Genomic DNA, 12,388 nt, shown 5'->3' on the forward strand with positions numbered 1-12,388 from the left:
TACACAACATCTGGTACACATTGGGATCTCCACAGCTTGTCAAAACGAGGGGAGAGGTAGGAGACCCAATCCCGGTCAGTATTTGGTTTGTGAAGTGGGGAAACAAGAGTGAAACAAGGCTACCTTCCTGCAAAAAGGCTACCTTCCTGGGGACAAGTGTCCAGAAGGAAACATTTACAGAATAGCGTTGAAGATCATCAATTTGAATCTGGTCTTCCATGAAAAGGTGATGAGAGTAATGAAGCTGTCAGTTGTTGAATGCTGTGAAGCTGTTGTAACCTCTTGTCAGTTGAAATTGAATATAAAAAGAACTTGTTAAGAATAGCTGTTCGGGCAGGGAAGGATACCCAAATGGAAAACCTTTGGATATTTTAGGTCTGGCAAAGAAACATGCTAAGTGAAAGTTGGAGAAGTTCCACAAGGGGGTCCTTGCAGAGACATTGGGCCTCATTATGACCCTGCCGGTCCGGAAACCAGGGTGCCGGTAAGCTCCCGGCACTTCGTTTCCAGACGGGCATATTACAGGTCTGCCTGCTGGAGCCGCCGTGCCCGACAGGTCTGACCCTACCGGGCACATCGGCCACGGTAGGCAGACCGGTCACGGAAGCACCGACACGGTTGGCAACAGCTCTGGTGCTTCCGTGTCCCCACTCCCATAGAGTCCTACAGGACTCTATGGGGACTTACATTTTACCGGCGCCTGACTTTCCGCGCCACCAGGGTTGTAATTTCCCAGTGGCACCGGGAAGTCAGGCCCCAGTAAAATTAAACAGGTCCGGCAGCACCCCACTGGCATCGTTACCGCCAGAGCCGTAATGAGGCCCATTGTTTGTTTTAGTAGTAATGGAAGAAAAGCTAAGCAAGGCTGTTGTGGAGAAGTTATATTTCCTGGAGTTGTTAAAGTGGCAAAATCATCCTGACCAAAATAAACATTGTTGCTATTGAAGAACTAAAAGAACTGTTCAAAGAAGAATAATTTTATAATTTATGTGTTGGAACTTTCTGTTCACGAGTTGAATTTACATTGGACCCAATAACACTGCCCAAGCGGAGAACATCGGGAGCCATCTTCCCTCATTGCAGTGGTCATCCCAATACCAAAGCCCAAGCAGAGTGCATCAGGAGTCCTCTCCCACATTACAGTAGTTCATACAATGCCACTAATCAAGCAGACTGTCAGGAATAGTCTCCCTCGTTGCAGTGGTCGACCCAATACCACTGCTCAAGCAGAGAAGATCAGGAGCCATCTCCCTCATCACAGCGATTAACCTAATACTTCTGTTATATCAGAGGGCATCAGGAATTGCCTCCCTCGTCGTTGTGACCCAACGCCATTGGAAAACCCAAGGGCTTTTGGAAACAATCCCCTAAATATGATATCGAACCCAGTAGAGACACATACAAGAAAGATTGTTATTGTAATCCTCATTTATATAGCACCCTTCCCCTATTTGTATGATCTCAATGCGCTTTGTGGCTGGAACGTAGGATTTAGGAGGGTTGGCTGGGCTCCAGTAAGCAGCCCCGAGGTCAGGCATTTGGGTGGTTGATGTTGCTGGATTAGGAAACAGTGCTAGTGCAGGAGATCTGATGTATTCCCAGCTAGACCAAATCTTTTACGTAGGTTGTCGCTGTATACTAATGGCAGAGGTGTTGAGGTACGTCAGGGGTTTCAGTTTGTGCGGCTAAACGTGCTGCTAGACCGGATTTGCATTGCAATAGCTACATTCTACAGTACATGGATGGGGAGCTGTGCCTGTGCCGTGTGTCCACAGACGTGGTGCGAGGTATACATACCTTAGTTTCTGGCGGATTTTCATTTGGTGTAGTTTTCTTAGATCTCTCCAAATGGTAGATTGGTTGTTTGAGTGCAGGTTTGGTGCAGCTAGCATACTACCTTTGTAGAGGACCTGGCTGGTGCCTTTCAATGAGTGCAATAGGAAATAGATTAAATGGATCGTGCCACCTGTGGCCGAGACCAATAGTATTGTTCCTGTCCCCGACGGAAGGAACCATCTAAGTGCTTCTTAGTGTGTCTCTATTCCTATCTATAACAGCTATTAAAGTGTGTTCCATGACAAATCGCCCCAGTTGAACTGGTGCATTTCCTTGCTACCCCTTGTGCGACCTATGAGCTTAGTATCATGTGCTTGGGTAAGTCCTTTGATAATTTGGTAGAGACCTCCAACTGAGGGCGTGAATCATAGCTGTCCCCTGTTCAAACTGATCCTGCTACCATTGCTATCTCTAGTGATCAGTCTGAACTCGCCTGCTGTCCTTGCATCTTTAAAATTTCCATATCCATAATGCATCAGATTTACCGGCGTTGTTTAGTGACCAGATTGCACCGGTTATAGAGTTGGTGGTTCGGGCATGGGCAGGGGAAGGCTTGGAGGAACGGGGTGAAGTGTGATCCTCTGTATGGGGTGGGGTGGGGGTGGAGGAAGGAGGATGAGAGTGCAAGCATCGGACGGTGTGCCGCTGCAAACGCTGTCGGCATCCGCAGTGGTTTGAAAAGTAGATGTTAGTGGGGTCTCGGCCAGTTCTTGTGTGCTCGGTCAATCACAGTGTGGAGGCAGAGAGTTTCAAAAGTAGGAAGGAAAAAGCCAGGTTTTGAGGGCCTTTCTGAATGCAAGGTGATTGTCAATGCTGTGGATGTGGAGGGGCATAGAGTTGTGACCAGATTGCACCGGTTATAGAGTTGGTGGTTCAGGCATGGGCAGGGGAAGGCTTGGAGGAACGGGGTGAAGTGTGATCCTCTGTGTGGGGTGCGGCGGGGGTGGAGGAAGGAGGATGAGAGTGCAAGCATCGGACGGTGTGCCGCTGCAAACGCTGTCGGCATCCGCAGTGGTTTGAAAAGTAGATGTTAGTGGGGTCTCGGCCAGTTCTTGTGTGCTCGGTCAATCACAGTGTGGAGGCAGAGAGTTTCAAAAGTAGGAAGGAAAAAGCTAGGTTTTGAGGGCCTTTCTGAATGCAAGGTGATTGTCAATGCTGTGGATGTGGAGGGGCATAGAGTTCCAGATAGTGGGAGCTTGGACGGAGAAGGAAGATCTGCCCAGTCTGGTGTAGTTATATTGGGGGATAACTAGGAGAAAAGCTGTGCCGGATCCGAGTGTACTGGAGGGTCGGTAGAGTGTTAGTTTATCTTTGAAGAATTCCCAGCCTGTGTTGTGGATGGCACAGTGAGTAATGCACATGGCTTTACAGGTAGTTCATTGTTCAACAAGGAGCCAGTGGAGGACTCTCAGTGTGGGGCTCATGTGATCGCTGGGAGGGAGACTGATGAACAGGCGTGTCGCAGCGTTTTGGACTCTTTGTAGTTTCCCAAGTAAGAATGTGGATGCACCTAGATAAAGGCAGTTTGTGTAATCTAGGCGAGAGAGGATGATGGTGAGGATGGCAGAGATTCTGTGAGGTAGGGGAAAATACGCAGAGGATGCACAGGTGGAAGAAACAGGTTCTGGACACAGAGTTGATGTTTTGGGGGAGGTATAGATCTGTGTCCAGCGTGCATCCAAGATTTTTTTTTACCAAAGTGGAGGTTACTGGGGGAATTGGGGGGGGGGGCGGGAGGGGGCGGGCTAGAGAGTGAGGCCAGGAGATAGGTTGGGGAAGGAGCACAGTTTTTCTGCAGACTAGGACTTTGGTTTTCCCAGGGTTGAGGATGAGGTGGTTTGTAGTCATCCAGTTGTCAATATCCGAAAGGCATGATGACAGATCTGGTCGAGTGGAACTTGGTGATTTGGTGATTTTAAGGATGATCGGGGTATCGTCTGCATAGCTGTAGCAGGTGAGATTGTGGGAGCGGACGAGTGTGGGAAGCGGGCTCAGAAGGATATTGAAGAGGAGGGGAAATGGGGATGCTCCCTGTCGGACCCCTTTCGGCACTGGGTGGGATGCAGAGGTGAAAGGGTGGAGGAGCATGATTTGCAAGCGATTGGAGATGAAGGAGGAGATCCAAGTGAGGGCAGTGTCTTTGATTCCTAAAGAGAGTAGTCTCTTTAGGAGAATTGTGTGGTCAGTGGTATCAAAGGCGATGGAGAGGTCAAGGAGAATGAATACAGCGAATCCTTCCGCATCCGCGGTTCATTGTAGATTGTAGACACTAGTGAGGACTCAGTTCCTCAGAGGAGTCTGAAGCCAAACTGGGCAGGGTCAAGGAGGTTGTAGGCTTCAGTGAAATGACCGAGTTGCTTGTATGCTGTGCGGTCCATGTGTTTGGCTCTGAAGTGGGTGTTGGAAATGGGCTGGCAGTTCTGCAGAAGTAGTGGGTCAAGCGTAGGTTTTTTGAGGACGGGTTTGATGTAGTAGGTTTTTGAGGCTTCCGGGAAGATTCCAGATGTAAAGGATTGAGCGTGCAATACTGCCTGCACAGATTGAGGTTAGGATGTTTTTGAGGAGGCTGGGCGGTCCTCAGGGAATCCTGACAGGTGGCTTTGTGCTAGGAGCGAGAGGAACTCCTTGTGTGAGAGTGAGGAGAAAGAGGCAAAGGTTTGCACGGGGGTGGGAGGTGGGTGTGTAACAGGCGGGTGAATTATTTGGATTTTAGAGACAATGGCAGAACGTCTGTCAATAGTGATGTTATGAAAATGTTCTGATAAGACATTTCATAGAGATTGGGAGTTGGGTAGAGGAGGGGTTTATCAACCTGGTTATTTCAATTCAGAAATTATTCTATGCAGTTCCTTGCTTGGCTTGCAAGAGTTCAAGATTATGTTCCCATGCAATGCTTTTTTGGTTTTTATGATTTTCAATCTGTAGGCCCTTGCTAGACTTGCCAGGGGGGGGGGTGTTTTATGCGATTGGGTTGGTTCTCCAGGTCTGTTTCAGATGGGGCGTGAGGGTTTTCAGAGATTTGAGGTGGGTGGTGTGCCACCTGGGTGTGGGGCCTGATCTCCGAGTGGTCCGTTTTGATGGGGTGAGGAGTGTGAGTGTGCTAGAGAGCCAGTGGTCGAAGACTTTTACGGAGGGGGGGCTTACCGAAGTGGGAGTGAGTTGAGCAGGGAGTTGGCTAGATATCGGGTGATAACTTTGTTCCAGAGTGGGGTGAGGGGTGCAGAGGTTAGTGGTGGCCAGGCATGATCTTGGGAGGGGCCATGGTGAGGATGGTAAGGAGAAGAAGATTTCTTATGTGAGGGCACAGCAATGCGAGGCAGACAACTGTTTGGTAATTGATCAAAGTATGCTATTCTATTTGGCTAGAAATGATATCAAAAAGCCTCACTTTCCCAACTCTACTGTGAGTTTACTAACACAGGAGTTCTGGCCCTTACACTAAACATCAAATACAAAAGAAATTATCTGGCATTACCATTACAGCTTCAGTAGTTTGTACTTTAAAGACAGATTTTGACAAGATTCACTTTAAGGGACTGCAACATCTTCAAATAGGCATGGCACTGTTCCTCTGAATATCTCTCTTCAAAAGGGGAAGCCTCTTTGCCTATCCGGTCTGTCTGCGACCATGGTAACAACCCAATATTACCTTCTGTACCCACCTTGTTCCTTCTACACTAGTCTCTTGCAATATAGGTTAAGTCAACTTCCAATAATGTTCATAAGCATCAAGGTTTCCCTTCCCCAGCTCGGCCTTCACATCTTTTTCAACTGTTAGCCAATATATTACCCAGGAGCCTTGGTGCCATTCTCTTGGCTTCAGGTAATTATTGCACACATGTATCTTAGGCAGGATTGAATTTCTATTGGGCTCACAATCATTTCTTTATTTATTTCAATTTTATATTGGTTTTCACAACAAACACACAGTGCAGCTCAACATGGTGCATGTAACCACAATCCCACCCCTCCCCCTTACAGTTTCTTGAACAACCACAGCATATCAGTCCACAGCTGTTTCTCCTGTGTCACCATCTGGGGAGCTATCCGTGTCCAGTTCTTCAGGCTTCGCGCCCGTTAAGGATGCAACCAAGTGCTGCCACTCTGTCAGTGTTCCTGCTTCTTCTACACCCCCTCTATAAGCTGCTTTCCTCCAAACCACAGTTTCTGCCTCAGCCCATTTTAAGAGGTGCAGCCACCAGGTTTCTATATTCGGCCTCTCCCGCGCCTTCATCCCATTGCTATCCTACGCTTAGCCAAAATGTAAGCTAAATCTTTGAGCTTGCTCACATGCTTAGGTTTTCGCGGTCTAGGGAAGCCCCCCACCATACATGCCCACAAGGAGTCCACCACCAGTCTAATCCCTTTATAAGCCAATCGGCCTGCTACCTCCCCCCAATATTTTGTGATTTCAGGGCAAGCCCAAAACATGTGTAGCATCCCTGAGTTTTCTTCCCCGCATTTTGGGCAGCATTGCTTAAACGCCTTCGCAAACTTGGCGATTTTCATGGGTCACATATGCCCTGTAAGTGATTTACAGCTGAATCTGTTGCAATCTGGTATTCCTCGACACTTTATGATATCCTTGCATACACCCCCATAATCTATCACTTATGGTCTCCCCACGTTCCTCTTCCCAACCCCGCCTGTGCCACCTCTTTACCCACCTTGGACATTAGTATCTCGTAAATTCTGGAGACTTCATGACCTCCTTCTGACACTGCTTGGAATGTTTCTATGGCTGCATCTGGCTGTTGGGCCAGTTTGGTTTCTGACCAGGTCTTCGTTAATAGCTTTATCAGTCTAGCGTATGTAATGTACTGTCCGCTGTGCAAACCCGTGTTTTCTATTAGTGTATCGAACTCCATATTTTCCCCATCCCGCCACAAATCTCCCACTGTTGTCACTCCCAATGGTTCCCAGTGTGCCCGGATGGTTCGCCTCAGTTGTTCATCTATACCACCCAGTGTTACAAGAGGGATTTGTGGGGAGCACGGCAGCGGGCTCCCCATTACAACACAGGCCCTGTGCCAGATCTTTCTGCCCAGGGTCAGCAGTGCCAACCTTTTCTCTTTCGGGGGGTCAGTCCCCCACATCCACTCATTTAGAAAGTAAGGTGCACAGTCCGCCCTCAGTAGCCTGGACTCCGATGTGGTGTCATCGGATAGCCATCTCGCTACGAATTGGAGATGGACAGCCAGGTAATACACCTCGAAGTTGGGCAGTCTTATCCCTGCCTGATCATGTGGGTTTTGTAATTTCCAAAGAGCTATCCGATTTCTGGTAATATGCCAAATGAACACTCTACATATACTGTGTAAGTTGGAGAAAAAACCTTTAGGTATTAAATATGGAATGTTTGCAAAGTTGTGCAGCAACCTACATTATACTATCATTTTGAGCAATGCTGTTCTCACCATCATGTTCAGGGGCAACCTTGTCCAGAATGTCATACTTCTTTGAATTACCTTCACTGCCTTTACCGTGTTATTTTCATGTTCATCTTCCGCTTTATGGTATATATCGATCCCCAAATATCGAAAGGTGTCCACCGCCCACTCAATCTGTAACACAGCTAACGCACATTTTGGTGCACCTATATACCTACCCAAAAGGGAATATGCTGGATTTTCGTGGGTTTACCGTTATGCCCGACAGTAGTGAAAACCTTTCAAGTACCTCAAGCATATATTGCAGATTTTCTTCCGGGTATTGCAAATACAGAAGCATGTCATCTGCGTACAGCGCTATCAAATGCTGCTCCCCTTGCGTCTTAATACCTACTTCCCCATAATAGTATCTGAGGTATGCTGCTAAGGGTTCCAACGCCAGAATAAATAGCACTGAAACCAAGGGCTTCCCTGTCTAGTTCCGCTGCTCAGCATCCATCGTTCGGAAACCACAGATCCTGTCAGGACTCTGGCGGTTGGTTCATTGTACACCAATTTCATCCATCACAGTTACCCAGGTCCCATCTCATATTTCTCTAGGACTGCCAGCAGCCGTGGCCACTTAACTGAGTCAAAAGCTTTGACTGCGTCTAATGCGACTATTGCCAATTCTTGGGCGCTCCCCTCAATCTGATCTATGATGTGGTGTAATCTCCTGAGATTGTTGGAGATGCACCGCTGGGGGACGTATCCCGTTTGATTCTTGTGTATTAGGGCACTGATCAATGGTCTCAGCCCGTATGCCATCACCGCGGTGAGGATCTTACTATCCTGATTCAGCATCGATAGCGGTCTATAGAATCCGCAGTCCATGTCCGTTTTACCCGGTTTGAGGAGTGGGATGATGACCGCTTCCCTCAGAGTCCCTGGTAGCCTACCCCTTTCGAAAGCTTCATTCAACATAGCTAGCAGAGGCGGGAGCAGGTCTATTATGTATGTTTTATAAAATTTGCTTGGGAGACCGTCTGCCCCTGGGGCCTTGCTAGTGCGCAGGGTACGGATTACATGTTCCAATTCCTCCAGCTCTAGTGGCGCCTCCAACCCATCTCTGTCCGTTTCCCCCTAGTCTGGGCAAGATTAGCTCTGCTAATGCTTCATTCATATCGAGTCCTTCCCCTTCTATCTTGTCGATGTATAATTTGCGATAGTATCTATAGAAGCACTCATTCACCCCCTCCTGGGTGTCATCGAGTGTGCCATCTTCGCGGCTTATCTCCATTATCACCTCTCTCAGGGTTTTGCTTTTGCACAGCCAGGCTAACAGTCTGCCTGGTTTGTCTCCTTCAGCATGTTGTCTATTTATTTTCTGTAATTTAGGTTGCAGACTCTTCCAGTGGGCCTTACATTTTTCAGTTAGGCGTCGTATGGTCTCCACCTTCTCTGGGGTATCCCGCCCCACATGCATTATTTCTCCAATCTCCCTTTCTGTAGTTAGAAAGTCCACCGCTATACCCCCCTGTAGACTAGCCGCCTTTGAGATCGCCTCACCACTACCTTAAATGCTTCCAACAGCGTACCAGCTGACTCGACACTTTATTTCAAAATATTCTTATATGGCCTTTCTTAAGTCTTCTCTAAAGATAGTGTCTTTGAGCGCCTCCGCTTGAAGCTTCCACGATGGAATTCTTGGTCTGGGCGGTGAGATCTGCCACGTCACAACCAAGGGCGCGTGGTCCGACAGGACTCCTGCTTTGTACTCTGCACCCTTAATTTCCTCCACCAAGGAGACAGCCGCAAATATGTAGTCCAACCTGGTGTTAGATCATGTGGTGCTGAGTAATGTGAATACCCACGGCTTTGCGGGTGAAGCTCCCTCCATATCTCGGTCACCTGGAAATCTCGTATAAATGTAGCTAGGGCCTTCGCCGCAGGATACGGTCTGGTCATCTTGTCATCAGACCTGTCCATCACGGGGTCTATTGTGCAAATGAAGTCTCCTCCAATTATAACTGTTGCATCCATATATAGGCTGACAGTGGTATATAAATCCCTAAAATACTATGCAGCGTCATTATTCGGTGTGTAAATATTAATCATGTTGACTACTTTATTGGCCACCAACCCCTTAACCAACACCATTCTCCCGTCCGGTCCCACTTCTTGTTGTAACAATTTAAAGGGAACATGAGGTGCTATGCATTTGAGGACCCCCCTTGCATACACTGAATACGTGGCTCCAATTGCGATCCCCTTACATTTCCTCCTCATCAACTAGTTTTTCTTTAGTCAAGTAGGTTTCTTGTAACATTGTTATATCTATTTTTTGCTGCTTCAAGTACATCATGATTTTGTTACGCTTGATGTAAGTGTTTAATCCCCGCACATTCCAGGTCACTATTCTCAGGTCTCCCATTTTAGCCATATCCTACTCCGCCCGCCCTCCTCCCCGCCCACCCCCTGTATGGATTAAGTTGTGTTGGTAGACGAACCGTGTTGTTTCCCCTGCATCATCAGTACTCCCCTCCCCCCCCACTCTTCTCGCCCCCAAACCAAACTCTACTCCTGACTAACCCGCTCCCAACTCCCCTTCCCCCCAATTGTTGCCCAGTTCCCCCTCCCTCCCCAACTAACCCCAGCTGAACTCCCCTCATAATTTACACTCCCTTTGACCCAACCCCCGCCCCCAACTGTTGCCCAGCTCCATCCCTGGATCGCCAGCTCCCCCGCATCTCAGCCCTTGTCCAGCTAGTGCCGGCGTAAGGAGCGCAGGTGGATACTATACAACTAATATCCTAACTAATTAACTAATGGGGGTAAGGTCGCGGTCTCCTACATTGCTCCCATAATCTAATCTCAGTGCATCTATCCCTCTACGCATTAAATATCTTCCAGCAGGTACAGTGTTTCATGTATGGCGATACACTGGTCTTGGTGACGTCCCCAGCATTATTCATTAACATATCACAAGTGGAGACAATGTTCAGGCCCAACCCGGCAGACCCACCGTCTCTCAAAAACGGGACATTGTTTCACTTATCCTGTTCAGTTGACATCTGAGCCGCCGTCCCGTCTGGGCAGTTTATCCTTTCCATCCATGTAGCAACATCCTCCGGAGGGTCGAAAAAGAGCGCTTTGTCTTTGTGGAACACCTTCAGGTTCGCTGGGTAAAGCAGGCTGTACGTCATACCAGAGTCTCGCAGTCTCTTTTTTACTGCCACAAAACTGAAACGTTGCTTTTGGACCAGGAACGTATAATCCGGGTTTGCAGTGATCGTTGCTGATGCTCCGTTTATCGTTCCACCCTTCCGAAAATGCTCAAGAATCTTTCCCTGTCCTTATAGCTCAGAATTTTAGCTATAATCGGCCGAGGTGGGGCTCCTGGTGGAAAAAAGAAGTAAAAGCTTATACAGAGACCTGTACTGCAAACGCTAAGGAGATACCCTACGGCAGATGGTGGACTTCTTTTTTCCAGCGTGCCCGTGCGCTCTGCTATTGCCCCAACGTCTTGTCTCAGGAGATTTACGTCCACGCTGACCACATCGATTTTAGATTCTAGGGAGATATTCAGTTTTCTAAGCTTCGTTTCTAACCTCTAGGACGCACACGGGTATTGCCGGGTCTCGCTATTGTTACCCAGGCCGCCGAATGCAACAATGTATCCTCTCTGCTCTATTTTAGCATTAGCCGGCGGCAGCCGCGTGATCAGGCTGTCTCCTAGCCCTGTACATCTGCAGAAGTTAATCCACTTTCGTTACATGCAACAGTATCCCAGCGGTGTCAGGGCTAAGGGATTTCGCCTGTATCACTACTCATCAACCTCTTGCGCCTCGCAAACATCAGTATGCAAGGATATTGCTGTACGTGCTTACGGTGTACAAAACCTTGCTGAATCCTTTGTTCTGTGCCAGCATTTTGGATCGTGTTCGCCTAGGGACACTTTACAATGTTCACAATTCAATGTCCATGTGTCGTATGGGCATGAAACTTCGTCCCGGGGCGCATCAGATCTTCATAAAACCTTTCCTGCTCTTACAGCTGTTATGGACTCCTGCCGGTGCACTCATTATACGGATCAATTTCGGATCAAAGGAGCACCTCTGGGAAACGCATCTCCTCACATGGCCAGTTAGCCACGCCCCCCGGGCTCACAAGAATTGTTAAACCGTTTTCTAGCTTTGAGAAAGGCTGCTTTCAAGCTCAATAAGGGAATACTCTTGGCTTGTGAAATGCTTGCGCTCTCTCCAACTGTAGATAAAGTGTTTAAACACTCAAATTCTTTTATAAACACTAATTGTTTGACTAAAGAGGTCAAGTTCAATCTTCACTTGGAAAATGAAACTAGGCACAAGCGACCCACTTCTTCCCAAGTTTTATAAGGTTTAAGTTTTTAACAATGGTTTTCTACAACGTTCGTTCTGCTTAACGAGAGAAACGCAACCACTTTTTCATAAAGGTTAAGGGCTTGACTAGGACTTCCAGTAGCATTTGCTTTCACGCAAATAAAAGACATTTCCAGTCACACGCGAGTGCTACTTCCCATTGTTCCCTTGTTAAGAATACAACAAACAACTTCAGCTCTCTTCTGCTTCTACTCGAGTGAAGATTAGACTGGATACTGTTGCCGGCAGTGCTCGCTCAAGGAATCGAAACACCAGGTTTGACTCACCGGCTTCTGTGATCCTTGTTCTGCGGGTTGCTTGACTTCCACAACGTCGGTCACAACATCTGCTGCTTTTGGCTTCACAGGGACCCACACCCTTCCTCTCCGACGGGGTCTCCGGTCCAGCCACTCGACTACAGAGACCCTCTCACTCCCGAGACCTGCGACTCGCCCCCAGCTCCTCCCCTCAGTCTCTGATACCGTTCCTGCACAGCAACCAAGGCAATCAGGCTCACATGAGGAAAGACTGCCCCTCTGCACATCTTCCACTGCATAGCCTCTGCACTTCTGAGTTTGGGGGAAGAGGACCCTCTCAGAACAAGCAGATGAAATCTGTTGTATCCACGTTCAGGTGTCCCTCTGGTTCTCCCACATCTGCTTGGTTTGCCAGCTCTGTGCTGCCTTCTTTCTGCTTCTACTACTACTGCACACAGTCCAGTCACAGTTGCAGCTCCTTCCAATTGCCTGCACTTGAGGGGACCTTTTATGCCTCCCAAGTTCC

The 12,388-nt window shown here is 48.1% G+C and overlaps 1 protein-coding gene across 4 annotated transcripts in view; it reads right to left on the reverse strand.

The window, feature by feature from the left end:
- CD40 (CD40 molecule) overlaps positions 1-12,388 on the reverse strand; it is a 345,834-nt gene that overhangs the window by 189,684 nt on the left and 143,762 nt on the right. The window lies entirely within an intron of this gene.

The sequence above is a fragment of the Ambystoma mexicanum genome, chromosome 3p, assembly GCF_040938575.1.
Source record: "Ambystoma mexicanum isolate Mex_15411 chromosome 3p, UKY_AmexF1_1, whole genome shotgun sequence".
Classification (NCBI taxonomy): Eukaryota; Metazoa; Chordata; class Amphibia; order Caudata; family Ambystomatidae; genus Ambystoma; species Ambystoma mexicanum.